We start from the raw sequence: 13,362 nt of genomic DNA, 5'->3' as shown, positions 1-13,362 counted from the left end.
GAATGGATTCAACTAACATAAATAAAATAATTTTTCATATGCAATTGGGTCACTATGAGTTTGTTCTAATGCCTTTTGATTTATGAAATATGCTTGTAACTTTTGTTATGTTCATAAAAAAAATCTTTATTAATAAAAATAATTCTATCATCGTGTTTTTCTATTATATGTTGGTATTTAGCATAAAGAGAATCTAGAAACTACCTTTGATTTGATAGCTTTCTATTAACACTGTTTTCACACAAGATATTGTTTTCCATTAGAAGGCTAGCAAATAAAAATCATTTGATACCTTGATTAGCTGTTTGATCCATGCTCTTGTACTTTAATTGCTTGATTTAAACCAATTTTTTTCTCTAGTCGAGATTGACACTACTGGATTAAACATAGATAAGTTAATGCAAAATGACTATCCTATTGCCTATGAAAATTAAAAAGTGAATGTTTCAAACCAAATAATAATATATAAAAATGATTTTCTAGTTATTGTGCATACTGTAGACATATGGAAACATTATCTTATGGGATTTGAAGTTTGTATTAAGACTAACCAATGTCCCATTAAAAACATGCTTTCCTACTTTCTAAGCTAGCTTCATTTATATAAAGCTTCATTATCTTATGGGATTTGAAGTTCATATTAAGACTAACCAATGTCCCATTAAAAATGTGCTTTCCTAGTTTCTAAATTAGCTTCATTTATATAAAGCTTTCATCCTATAAATTAGTAGTAGCCTAAGCACATTAATGTTGATCTCGATACACTTAATCATAGACCTCATGACAATGTTTCATCATGTCACAGAATTGTCCTTGATAAGATCAAGAATGTCTACTTCAATCATATTTCTACTATTCAAAATCAAACTTTTGACTCAATGAATTCTACATATGCATCTGATGATGAATTTGGTAATGTATGGTGACAATTTTAGAATACAAATAACTATTTTTGCAATAATATAATGTATTCATGTAATGTCAATAGGTAAGCTCTTTAGATTTAATAGCATTGCTAAAAAATTCTAGTTATAGATATAGCTACTTCATTTGCCATTAGAAAGATTGCCATATCTAGAATTTAAAGGAAGCATCTATCCATACAAGTGTATAATCTTTTCTTGCTTCAAAGGGCTAATAACTATACTTCAATTTTCCTACAACAAGTCACCTGTGCTAAGGAATCTTTTGTCTATGTTGTAGGAAAGTTTCATCTATGGACGGCATAGGTAGACATGAGTGAATATGGTGGACATAAATGTAAGCAATTCCTTTTGAGGTAATCTATGATAAGGAATTACCTACACCTATGTCCACCATATTCACTTATGTACTCATAGAGCTAATTGATTAGCCAATAGTCATATGAAAATATTTTATGAAGTCATTGATAAGAGTCAACAATCATAATTGTGGTACATTTTCCAAGAAAATAAAAAGTGAAAATCTATGACATTCAAAGAAAACGATTTGATATGGTTTCAAATAGAGAAACAAAGATTGAAATATATTAAACAATATTCCAAATTTAAACTTGCTTGGTGATATTATGGACGTTTTAGAATTGTTCACAACATTAATGATAATTCTTTTCAATTAGAAATCCCACCTCACTGGCAAACCCATAACCCTTTTCGTATTAGTTTAATAAAACCCTTTAAAAGGAATCTACTTATTACTCTAGTGATTGATGATCTGCAACAATTTGATAAACATAATGAGGTTTTAATCCCTAGGATCATTACTAAATATGATAAAAATAGTACTCATATTGGTCATGAATGCCATTGTTACTTAGTTAAATACAATAACCATTCAATAGAAGAATCCCAATAGATTGAAAAAACATCTCTTTCTCTAACCTATGATAATATAATCCCTATCTAGCAATCAACAAGCACATTAGAATGTTAATCAAACATCAATTTGCCACATGACATAGTGTTTGTGATCCATGGTTACTTATTCTTGTAAGAAGCTGGGAAGAATAAGGATTTAGTATGTGAATAATTTTGATGATATACCATATCACACTAACATTGGTATAAAAGGAGAGGACATATAATTTTTCCTATCTTTTTGACACATTAATACATTACTGTCCTTCTTCTCTCTCATCTGGCTCATAACTTCAATGGCTTCTTTCTCTTTCCTATCTTTCTCTCTCCTCATCACTCTATTTCTCTCTCTTCTGTAATCTTCTCTCTCCTCTTCCTTTCTCTCTAGTCCACTTGTCAATGTGAATAATATTGATGATATGCCATGTCACATTGACATTGGTATAAATGGAGAGGACATTTCTCTTATCTTTTTGACACATTAATACATTACTATCCTTCTTCTCTCATCTTCCTCACAACTTCAATGCCTTCTTTCTCTTTCCTATCTTTTTCTCTCTGCATCACTTTATTTCTCTCTCTTCAGCACTCTTTCTTCTCTCTTTTGCAGTCTTCTCTCTCCTCTTCCTCTCTCTCCAGTCTACTTCTTGACACAAAAATTGGGAAATCTATCATCATCACAAATGGACATGTGTGCAATGTGCTTCATGTACTTATCATAGATCTTAAGAGGAGAATGATCATGTGAGCATCTAATATCGGATATCAAAGATTGCTAACTATTTCAGATGTCAAAAATAGAGACCTAGGCATATCTTCTACACCTTAAGCCTTGATACCACTTTTTCTTATGATAGGCAAAATAATGGAAACACACTCCTAGAATGGGACTCATGCTAGCTTTGTAGTCAACATTTAAAAAAATTATATTTCATGACCAAAGCTCAGCTACATAACATCTCCCTAAGATTGTTATAGGTGGTATACTCACATTAGAGGATATAAATGGTACTAATGATGATCTCCTTGTTGTATATTTCACTAAAGATGAATAGCATACCCAAATATCTTATCTTTAGATTGAAGTACATAGCCACTTCAATTTAAAACCTTTACATTACAATGATTAGTTATTTAGTACCATGGTAAGTCTTTTGATTCCTAGATGGTACCTACTAGAACTTAAGTATTCTTAATGAGTGAGTGGGGTAGTAGGGGGGAAGGGAGGCATCCACCAAAATTAAATAGTTACACCCATAAATTATATTCCCTCGTTGACTTAATATTGCAAATTGCTTTAAGCATGACTAAAAGAGACTAGAGAGAGGAGAGAAACAAAATTACACAAAGACTCAAAGTGAGCAACTTAATCAAATGTTGCAGTGGGCTTAATTGCTTCCTAGCTACATATGTTTGAGAAAGGAAGTGTATGAATCTTTATTCATATGGAAAACAAAATGGAACATAATGCATGTATTTCAAGGAAAGAGTAGATAGTTGTAGACAACATATTAGTGATCAAATCTTAGGTTTTCATTATGAATTAGGAGTCTCTACATTTGTAAATTTTCATAAAAGAGGTTCCCAAATAGCTCTTAGAATCAATTTATATAAGCTTGGATAAGGGGGTCAAGTTCTTCAATCAAGGTCAGAGAAAGAAGTCTCCCAAAAGAAAAGGGCAGCCTAATCTATGTCATCCTAGTTTGGGTGGATCACGTTTATGAGGGTATAATTTAGCTTCACAAAAAACTCTCTTGGAGGCAATTCTTGCTTATAATGGTGTAATTTAGCTTCACATGAAACTCTTCTAGAGGCAATTGTTCGCATTTTTTAAAAACATATGTAGTGTGACAGAACTAGATGGACACACTGCAAGGACCAGCTAGTTGCTAGTTGCATAGGTTACGTCTGTACTGACCTCGACCTTGCGCACTTCAAGTACAAAAATTTTGTACGTCTAACAGTTCAATTAATGTACGTTCAAAAAAGAGTATCTACATAGAGTTTGAAGTATGAACGAAATCATAAGCAGAGAGTAGACAAGAAGGGATCGTCAGCAGAAACTCTTACTCGATCTTGAATGTGCGACTGAACTGTAGATGCTGAATCTAGTTGGCGACGCAAGTATCGCTGTACAATCTCCTTCATACCTCTGCGAGAACGGGACACTGTCATAGAACTGCAGTGGAGAGAAGTTATCTTGTAACGACTGAAGAGAGCTTGCCTGGGGCTGGCGTGCTGAAGAAGCCGCAGCGGCGCTTGCAGAAGGTCACGTTGCGAATGGTTGTGTTGTCAATACGCCTCAGCTGGACCTTGCCACGGCCCATCTCTCTCTCTCTCTCTCGACTTTTGATCCCCTCGTCTGAGCTCAGCATGTCCTCGTAATGCGCGCTCTCGTGGGCTGCCATTCACTTGAAAGGATGTACCATAAATGAGTCACCGTTAGAAATAATGTTTAAGATATGTGGCACTGGGCAGGGCCGCGGGCGCATTGCGGAGAGAGAAATACATGCGAACGAGAAAGAAAGAAATAGATAAATATTGACGTGCACTTTTCTGCAAACGGTCAGGCTCCCGAGTCCTAGCATATGCTATGTGGACAGTGGCATCACGCATGGCCTACCTGTGGGAGAGCGCGCGCCGCCTAGGCAAAAGAGTATCCGAGAAGCGGATATCCGTTAATCCTGCTAGGTCTATAGCCTGTGGTCAGTGCCAACTTCCAAGTGGCCTTGCCTTGCAGCCTATGGTTTGTTTTTTTGTTTGATTTGTTTCGTAGCAGCAAGACTTCACGAGTCACGACAACGTCCCTGAGAGTCCAGTACTGTTCCACAGTTCCTATGAGGAAAGCGCAACAGTACCTGCTACCACCCCAGTGGCACAGTGCACTCCGTGAGTCCGTTAACTTGATTTCACCATTATCGAAACAGCCACCGCCATTGGCCAGTTTAGCTAATACGACAAGACCATCGTACGATCAGTCTTGTCTTTCTCTTGGGCCCCACGTAGTCCGTACACAAGCCAGCCGATTTTTCTTTTAAAGGAAATTTGAAGGTTTTTTTTTTGGCGATGTCGTGCGGTTGTGTGCCAAAATATGAAACCTTCCAACCATGATATGATTGGAAGCCTTATACGCTGATAGACGAAGAGGCAAAATAATGCACTATGAAGTGCATGGCTTGAATCGGCTTCATCTATCTGCTTGGACTCATAGATGTTTTGCGTTTGATTTGTCTTTGGGAAAATGCGGCGTCCAATAAGAGCTAAGCTTGCAAAGGGTCCCTACTACCACAAGGAACTTTCAATCGTTCCCCACATAGGCAATTTGGTGAAATATAGGAAATTCTTCAATATTTCCTATGTAGACAAGTACGTATTCCCCATCTATAACTAGGAAATTGCATTCCCTACATCTTATAATAGGGAATATAGAGCATTTCCTACATTTCTTTGAAAGTCCCTACATTCCCTACATCTTATAATAGGGAATATAGAGCATTCCCCACATTCCTTTGAAAATCCCTACATAAGGAATTATAAGGATGTGATTCCCTACTTTTATGTAATAGGGAATTAAAGGTACAATGAGGATAAGATAAAGATGATGTTTATCACAATTCTCTATTTCTCAATTCAAGTTGATACTGATGGTTTCGAGAAGGTAAGGACAAAGGTGATGATGACTATCACAGTGGTGATGAGGATAAGAAAAATGAAAACGACAAGGAACATATATTTCAATTGCAATTTGAGGCGGCTCCAGTTGACGAGAGAAAGGAAAGGCTTTTGTAAAGATTATTCAACCTTTGTTTTAATTTCATCCACGAGTCCCCCCCTTCACACCCAAAGAGACACATGCATGGACAAAACACAAGATATTACAATTCCACAATGCTCCATGCCAACCATTATCCCCTCCATTCCCATGCAAGCATTCGAGCTTATTTTCTTATAATCACATTTACAACATATGTCATTTCTAGAAATGGCAAGTGATTAAGAGATTATTGTGCAACCATATCATGTGCCTCTTGTGCTAGTACTCGAGCTTGTAGAAAGTGAATGTGCCTTTGCTACAACTTATACAACACAAAAATTTCTAGCTTTGGGTATACAACACCTAGCCAAACTTGCTAGCCCCACACCTAGCCCACATACTCGACTAAGGTGACTAGATCAATCTTATTTTTACTTTACTAATATTTAGTATTTTATTTATTTTATTTCTATGTTTAACATTCATTCAGGCCCCATTCCTAGACCACATGGGTAGCTATGATGGGTATACAAGAAAGGCTTGGTAAACTAAAATTAATCATGAGAATTTAAATATATTATAGTTGTATTTATAACATTAACATTAACTTCTAAGGGTAACAACTTTGTGCACGCTCTCTCTCTCTCTCTCTCTCTCTCTCTCTCTCTCTATATATATATATATATATATATATATATATATATATATATATATAAAATAATGTCCTAGGTGGTTTGACTTAACATACACGAACAATGATTTTGTTGTATTATATATCTGTACAACACATATTCCCAAATAAACCTAGGAAAAATGAAGTCAAAGTGGCAAAATACCAAAAAACGAAACCTTTTTAGTTACTATTAGATTGTTTTACAACAAGCCTAAATCGAAGGAAAACAAGGTTGAAATCTGGCAAAGAAGAGGAAAAGGCATCCAAGGAGTGTTGGAGAGGAGGTCTAAAATCCTAAGGAAGGGGGAGGAGAGCTCATTTTTATTTTTAGGGCTTTGAGAGAGAGAGAGAGAGAGAGAGAGAGAGAGAGAGAGAGAGAGAGAGAGAGAGAGAGAAGATCCAAACATCTTTACTAGATGTTTTGAAGAGATTTGCGCAAATACATTAACTAGGAATCTCACACACTCCTTTGTGAAGCCAATATCCAAGATGAGATACATGTTCTCTTGGGAGAGCTATAAGGAAGGAATGTGAAAATGTTGAGATAGATGCTAGAGTCACTTTTGCTACCATTTTCCTTTCATATGATGAATTAATTTAGGAAAATAAATTGAAATGGTGTATTAATCATTGATGTAATGGAATGCAGAATCCATGCTATTAGGTAGGCCTCTATGGCGCCCTATTAGCATAAGCATACTCAACACTATTTTACCTGCAAAATGCAAAAGGTAAGGAGTTTTTATGTTTTCTATCAATGAAAAACCAACTAATGTGAAAAGTATGTAGGATGAAACAATTTGTAATTCTTTAATCTTGGTTCATGATATACATTTAGGTAACAAGTAACTTACCAAAGTCACTCCATTTACCCGAAAAATTGTAGGACACATCCTTGCAATTAATTGCACTTTGTGACACTAAGTGTTGATGGGAATTGTTTTGTAATAGTGTTTCCTTTTGTTGTTCTACATGCAACATAGCCAATTGACAATTGTACCCAACTGACAAGCCTGCATTTCCATAAGCACTACATATACAAATTAAGATATGTTAATTGTAATTGGTAGCCTCACACACAATCACAAACATGATGGTCATACTTAGGTAAAATGCAAGAGGCTTTAAATTATGCACTAGAAATGCAATGACTATACTTGGGAGAAATTTACCTCATGATTTCAAAGACCATATTGAAAATGGAATAATTGAGTGGATCTCCAACCATATTCTCCTTCTCAATAACACGTATAAGTACAAGGGAAAGGAAAAAGTAGGTTGAATCAAGTGCTAAGAGTTTCCTTTCTTGCAAAATAATCCTAAGATCATAAGTTGCCTTTCCACTTGGGATACTTATAGTACTTTGTCAAGTTAAGAAGACTGGATAAATTGACAAGTACCTAATTTTAGAATTACAATCACAAAACGTACTAAGATTTTTTATCATTCCTATTCCATATATTTTCATGCTTCACTTTTCAAGAGAGAGATATCAATTAATATTATATTGATTTGTTTCTAGTCTTTCTAACATATGTTTTTTATTTTTTAATTATTACACCCAAAATTTTTATAAATAGAAATATTGAAATTTTTTTGTTGACCTATTCAAAACCCCTCAATCATAATTGGCACAATGTTATGCCTCTATCTTAGATAATCAATTGTGCAAGTGAAATTTTACAAGAATCATGTGGCTTTATTATGTGCTACATGTGGATGTCAATCTAGTTTATGATGACCTTCTTGTCATAAAAAGATGCACTTATAGCTCTCCACTAAATGTCGATAGATGTACACACAATAAACATAGCCTAAAATGCACATCTATAGCTTGAACTAGGCCTCAAGTTTGAAAGTTTCCCATTAAGCATCTTTATGCAACTTGAATTAATTGTATTTGGAGATCCCCCTACCACTTGATTAAGATAATATGAGATAATTGCCACTATCACATGAAAAGGCCTTTCTATGTTTTCTTGCCATCGTACAAGCTTCACTCTTGCATTTATAACCAATCCTAAATTGTAACATGCTTAATCGTATGCATTCCATTGAGAGTGCAACAAACCTTGTGTGGCTAGATATCTTGTGCCAAATCTTGTTAATTCTTACCTTGATGATGGACCATGGTTTAACTACTTTGATATTTCATATGTTGTTCTTAGAATTTTTTGTAAAGAAAAACACCATTCCTCAATTTTTGTAGAGAAAAACAAAAAAACACCATTTCTCCTGAATAGTCATCCATTAGGATGCATTAATGTCTACCACTTTTGAAATGCCTAAGTTAAGGAATACAAGTCTAGTTGAGTATCTTCAATTATTTCTTTGCCCTTATATTGAAATACTGAAAAATAAAATTGTTTGGTAACCAAATTGGTACTAAATACAAACACAATGTCCACTTAATGTTAGTACAATGTAAACATTTTATGTTAATATAATGATAAGAAATAGAAAGTTAGTACACATATGAAAAATATAAACTAAATGTGCCTTTACTCATAGTTAAGCATTCTTTCATTGTTTTGAAATAGAATATTATAAAAGTAGTGACGACATGATAAGGATGAGGACTATGATTCTTAGGATCACCACATTATCAAAGTTGTGACAATATCAATGATGCAAAAGATATTTACATTCATTAATTTAAACATTTTAATGAGAGAGAGAGAGAGAAGTGTTAATGGGTGAGTGTGGGTATATCTATATACATCTATATAGATGTGTGTGTGTGTGTGTGTGTGTGTGTGCGTGTGTGTGTGTGTGCACGAAAATGCATGCATGCACATGTGCACACTCACAACACACATGCACATACACAAGATGCATGCATGTGTGTGCACGCACATGTCCACACACACACACACACACACACACACAATTATGTCTCTTAAGGAAGAAACATACCTTATATACCGTTTACAAAACACAATATAGATAATAAATACAATATAAACATTTTTAATCAACAACTAATGGGGAAAGTGGATGTCTCCTCTTACACATTTGCACACTAATGTGATTCACTAGTTCCATTAAATGCTCATATGCAATAGTCACATATTTTGGATAACATGTATGTGCATGTTACATCACTATTCAAAAAATGGAAGGTAGTTATTGTGAATGAAGCCAACCTAATATTTAACATCTAAAGACTCATATGGCATGGGATTTTGAGGATTTGATTATATTTTCCTTATATATGCGAGAACATCCATGAATATGTATTATAATGTGCAAAATGTTGGGTCGAAAATAGGGAGTGCCAAATGGTAAGTGGGATAGTCAAATCATTTAGAAATCCCATTGATCAAGTGGACACAAATTTTATCATTGGTTTATTGAGGACAAGGAGAATGATGAAGCTATTAGGGGGTAAAAATGGATAAGATAACATAGGGGGCCTAAAGGCAAGTGAAGTAATATAAATACTTATTGAGAATTGGTACAAATGGCATAAGTTGCCTTAATCATTTGTACACACAATCCTATTCAACTCTTTAGGTTGGAATTGGAATATTTCTTGGAGATAAATTTATCATAAAGTCAAAAGGAATTTCTAGGTTTCAGGAAACTTACAAAATTTTGATATCCTTCCTCATTAAGGAAATCAAAGATTTGTGTTTTATTTCTAGTAAAGGTACACAAGGAAACAAAAGAGGCCTAATTTACAAGATAAAAGATATGTGATGTTTTTTAGTTAGGGTTCACAAAGAAATACATATAGGTCTGAGGGCCATCAATCACTTGTAGATATGAAGTGGAAACTACCAATTTACAAGGAAAGCTTGGATGTACCATGTTAAACATCTCCGTTGGTATAACTATGGGTTGTTGTGGTGACAATGGACATCCCATATTAGTTTGGTCAAAGCCGTGGTCGAAGAAGAAGGAGAGCTCCTCGAGGGTGATCTTGCCCTTAGTCTAGGGGATGAAGAAGTAGAAGAAGAGGATGGCGGATTCCCTACCTACCCCCTAATTCCTTACCTACCCTGTAATTCCCGCCAACGGATCTCCCTTCTTTCCTTCAACGCCGCTTTAATTACTGAGCAGAGTGGAGCAGTTGCTGTACCTCAGGAGGGTCCTAATATCAACAATGGCAGGTCGCGGCAGTCCGTGGCTTATTATAACGTTAGTATCTCTTCTAATATTTATGATCACGATGAGGAGATCATACTGGCAATAGTCGGGGCGGGCTGCTCCCGACTGTGCAAACACGCTCCCTGTAATTTTCCGTCGCTCCCTACAACAGGTGTTCTTAAAAATCTTAAGGAAAAGCCTTCATCATTTTTATTTCTCTGATGTCAATGATTTATACATCGTTGTGCTACCTGCACAATGTAAGTCGAGCTAGTGTAGTACTGCGCCTGCTCATAGGATGCGCCGCTTGTTCCAGGATGCGCCGCTTGTTCTAGGAGACTGAGTAGGATGCGCCACTTGTCTCGAGCTTGTTCCAGGAGATGGAGTAGGTGTGGAAGTCCTTGGTGGGGTCGAACCAGAGCTAGTAGATCCGTTGCTTCCGCCTGCCCAATACGTACCCATTGGAGAAGACATTCGTCTGCAACACGTACGACTGCCCTGACCCGACGAGTTTCCCAGGAACTTAATTGAAGTCCAGCTTATAGCTACCGTCATCATATTGTGCGCCAGGGCTTTAACAAATTGGTGGAATGTCTCCTTCTTGCATCACCAGAATCAAATCAAATGCTGGTAAGAATTCCACTTAATGCGTGACTAGCAAAACCGTCTTGTCCTTCAGAGCTCCCATGTCACAACCATAATAGAGTAGCAGTTTTTTGTGTCAATGCTCTCTATTTTTCTTTATTTTCTCTTTTTTTCATTTTGGTCTTGTAAGGAACCCAAGTGAAGTATTGATGTGGTCTCCAAATCGATTGCCTAGTGTTACATATCCAAAAATGATGGGATTTATGTCAATTAATGAGAGCATAGGAAGCTCCACTAAGTATCTTCATTGTTGCTATGCGAGGCACCTTCATTAAAAAATACAATTGTGTTATATGCAAATTTCACATTAATAAGCTCATCAAAATATAAAATGGCCAACTTGATCCCTCTAATGCTTGTCCTATATCTGTCAAGTAGGAGCTCATGGCTTGTTCACAGCACCCAACCCCGTCGACATAGCCCGCCCAGCCCCATCGACACGTCAGCTACATTAATATTCAGCTCATCACATTAAGCGCTCAGCCCCGTCGACACATCAGCTACATTAATATTCAGCGCGTCAGTACAACGCCTACATATTTTAGTGGCCAACCTTAATTGACACTCAGCGGCCCCCCTTTGACAGTGAGGGCACTCTCCTATCTTAATTAGCAATGTGATAGATGTCTTTTTTTTATTTACATTCAATTAGAAATGCTAATATTTATATAAAGACATGTTGATTTACAACTTTATATAACAAGGAGTTTCTCAACATTTGCATACCATGCATTTGTTAGAAATTCCATGTCTAAAAGTATAAATGAGTATATCTTTGTGGAAACATGACACCCACAATTGTTTAGCATAAAATGAGCCTTGAAGCTTCTTTTTCTTATTTATGTTTTTGCTAAACCAAGTCTTATGCATCTTTGGAAAATTTTGATGCAAAGGTATTCTATAAGGGAGTGTGATTGTTACCTAAAGTGTATTTTCACAAGGCATACTTTGCAAGAATAGGTATTCTACGTAGGATTGCCATGTATTTCCCAGCGTGTCCTTATAGATGACACTGTTCACTTGAAAGGTTGTGATTTACTTTTTACACTAAAATATAAGAACTTATACTTTCATGACTTAGGCTACAAAAATAACACTAAAATAGGTATTATTTGTTTGAGGAGATGTTTAACTATGCTTGGGAAATGATAATTGTTATTAACCATGCTTGGGAAAGGATAACTGCTGTGATGGGCCTTATTTATAGCCCTAGGGACACGATCTTCCTATCCTAGCAGGGTTTTGTAATCTATCCTTTGCTTGTTTTGAGGAGATGTCTAACCATGCTTGGGAAATGATAACTATTGTGATGGGACTTATTAGCCCTAGGGACACGATCTTCCTATCCAAGCTGGGTTTTGTTATCTCTTGTTTGCTTTTTATGCTAGGTTTTCTCGAGCATAAGTTTATTATAGTAAGCTCCAAGTATCACTTGTTTGAGGAGATGTTTAACCATACTAGGGAAATAATAAGTGATGTGATGGGTCTTTTTGGCCCTAGCGACACGATCCTCCTTTCCAAGTAGGGTTTCGTAGTCTCTGTCTCTATAGCCTACTCATGTTTGTAGACTCATTGTTAGCCTGAATTCCCCTTTAATTCACATGAACCAAGTGACACCTTTGCACCACTTCATAACGTACATCTAGCTATACTTTACTGGAAGATCTAGTTTATATATGTGCCCATAATAAATATAGAACTTTGAGATAACAATATGAAGTGAACATACTTTTCTTTCACCCTATGAATATGCTTATAAACCATATAGCACTATTGTATCCCTGCACTATCGTATTCTATAAGGGAGTGTGATTGTTACCTAAAATGTATTTTCACAAGGCATACTTTGCAAGAATAGGTATTCTACATAAACAATAGATTGTACATGCTTATTTCAATGCTTGACATGATAACTCACTTGGGATAAAAGTCTACTTCCCTTTGAGTAATGCTTTTTTCTTTCCCGTTTGATGTGTTACCTTTCCTATGTGCTTATAGTTCTTGAGAATCTTTATTTTTCTTAAGCCTAAATCACATATTCAATGTGCCTTCATATATTTTATTTTTCTTAAGCCTAAATCACATATTCAATGTGCCTTCATATAGATTGATTATTTTTTATTTATGTCTATATTTCAGGAAGCCATAATGAATAATTTAAGGAGATGTCAGTGCAATTATAAGTGTAGGCATTCAACCCTTGGTTATCAGAATGTTACTAGACAAACTTACTATGCACACAGTCGCAAGGATATGAATGGGAAAATACATTCATCAGTTCTGGCTCGTCAAGAAGGTAGAAATTCTACTAACAATGATGTTCCTATGAGTGAAGATAACCCTCCTATGGATCAACCATC

The 13,362-nt window shown here is 35.7% G+C and overlaps 1 long non-coding RNA gene across 2 annotated transcripts in view; it reads right to left on the bottom strand.

Moving 5' to 3' along the window:
- The window catches only part of LOC148018325 (uncharacterized), a 73,148-nt gene extending 68,867 nt beyond the window's left edge, over positions 1–4,281 (bottom strand). For both annotated transcript variants that reach the window (XR_015687794.1, XR_015687793.1), the window contains exons 1-2: positions 4,063–4,281; positions 3,909–3,990 (exon numbers count right to left, since the gene is read on the bottom strand). This is a non-coding gene — a long non-coding RNA (uncharacterized LOC148018325). The remainder of the gene's footprint in view (positions 1–3,908; positions 3,991–4,062) is intronic.
- Positions 4,282–13,362: the final 9,081 nt, after the last annotated feature.

This window comes from Lygodium microphyllum, chromosome 21 (genome assembly GCF_053477565.2).
Source record: "Lygodium microphyllum isolate KBCC chromosome 21, Lygodium_microphyllum_v1.1.10, whole genome shotgun sequence".
Lineage (NCBI taxonomy): Eukaryota > Viridiplantae > Streptophyta > Polypodiopsida > Schizaeales > Lygodiaceae > Lygodium > Lygodium microphyllum.
The sequence above is the reverse complement of the archived record's forward strand: the minus strand, read 5'-3'. Positions and strand labels throughout refer to the sequence as shown.